Source organism: Lygodium microphyllum, chromosome 22 (assembly GCF_053477565.2).
Source record: "Lygodium microphyllum isolate KBCC chromosome 22, Lygodium_microphyllum_v1.1.10, whole genome shotgun sequence".
NCBI classification, from domain to species: domain Eukaryota; kingdom Viridiplantae; phylum Streptophyta; class Polypodiopsida; order Schizaeales; family Lygodiaceae; genus Lygodium; species Lygodium microphyllum.
In genome coordinates this window covers 50,484-52,500 of record NC_141156.1, presented here as the reverse complement: position 1 = coordinate 52,500, position 2,017 = coordinate 50,484, and positions in this window count along the sequence as shown.

Here is a 2,017-nt window from a genome sequence, read left to right as displayed (position 1 = left end):
CCAAAGGGCCCATCTTGGGGGCTTCAACTCATATTCATAGATAGAAAGCATTTACAAGCTTGCACGGGCTCAGCAAGGGACCATGTCACGGAGGGTGGGTGGAGCTATCAACGCGCATCAACACGACGCCCAAAACCGTGGGTGAGGGAGCTACAAGGAGTACTCCCTCATAGGTGTTTTCGGCTCCAACGGCAAGGCATACCTACAAAGCCCGAAATTTTCCTTGGGGGGGGGGGGGAAGGGCGCCTCGCGACATCGCGTGTTGAGGGGGGGAGGGGGGCCGAATTTTGGAGGGGGGGGGGGGCGCCGAATTTTGAAGGGGGGGAAGGGGGGGGGCCGAATTTTGAAGGGGGGGGGGCCGAATTTTTGACGGGGGGCGTGTTGAGGGGGGGGAGGAGGGGGGGGGGTGGTGTGTGTTGAGAGGGGCCGAATTTTTGAGGGGGGGGTGGGGGGGGGGAGGGGTGGTGTGGTGTGTGTTGAGAGGGGGGGGCGAATTTTGGAGGGGGGGTAGGGGTGGTGTGGTGTGGTGTGTGTTGGGGGGGGGGGGGGGGGGGCAGAATTTTTGAGGGGGCGTCATGGTGGGTGGGTGGGTGTGTTAAGGGGAGGGAAGCACGTCGCGTCTTGTCATGTCATGGGGCGCGGGGGGGGGGGGGGGGAGGGGGGCGTCGCGACATGGTGTGGTGTGTGTTGGGGGGGGGGGCATTGCGGTGGGTGGGTGTGTGTGTTAAGGGGAGGGTGGCACGTCGCGTCGTGTCATGTCATGGGGGGGCGGGGAGGGGGGGACGCGTCGCGTCGTGTCGTGTCATGGGTGGGGGGTGGGGTGGGGATGTCATGGGGGGGGGTGACAAGACACGACGCGACGTGCCCCCCTCCCCTTAACACACACACCCACCCACCCACCGCGATGCCTCCCCCCAACACACACCACACCACACCACCCCTCCCCCCTCCAAAATTCGCCCTCCCCCCTCAAAAATTCGCCCCCCCCAAAAAATTGGCCCCCCCCCTCAACACACACCACACCACACCACCCCTCCCCCCCCCTCCAAAATTGGCCCCCCCCCTCAACACACACCACCCCACACCACCCCTTCCCCCCCCCCCCCTCAACACACACCCCCCCCCTCAACACACACCACACCACCCCTCCCCTTCCCCCCCAAAAAATTCGCCCCCCCCCCCTCAACACACACCACCCCACCCCCCCCCCCCCCCTCAAAAATCACCCCCCCCCCTCAACACACACCACACCACACCAACCCTCCCCCCCCCCTCCAAATTTTGTCCCCCCCCCCAAAAAAAAATTGGCCCCCCCCCTCAACACACACCACCCCTCCCCCCCCCCCCTCAACACACACCGCCCCACCCCCCCCCCCCCCTCAACACACACCACACCACCCCTCCCCCCCTCAAAAATTCCCCCCCCCCCCCAACACACAAAACACCACCCCTCCCCCCGCCTCAAAAATCTCCCCCCCCCCCCCCCCCCCCCCCCCCCTCAACACACACCACACCACACCACCCCTCCCCCCCCCCCCTCCAAATTTTGCCCCCCCCCCCCCCCCAAAAAAAATTGGCCCCCCCCCTCAACACACACCACACCACACCACCCCTCCCCCCCCTCCAAAATTCGCCCCCCCCCCCAAAACACACCACCCCACACCACCCCACACACACCACACCACACCACACCACCCCTCCCCTTCCCCCCCTTCAAATTTCGCCTTCCCCTCAACACACACCACCCCACCCCTCCCCCCCCCCAAAAAATTCGCCCCCCCCCTCCAAAATTCGCCCCTTCGCCCCCAAAAAATTCGCCCCCCCCCCCCTCAACACACACCACACCACACCACCCCTCCCCCCCCCCTCCAAAATTCGCCCCCCCCCCCCCCCCAAAAAATTCCCCCCCCCTAAAAATTCCCCCCCCCCCCCCCCTCAACACACACCACACCACACCACACCACACCTCCCCTTCCCCCCCTCCAAATTTGGCCACCCCCTCAACACACACCACCCC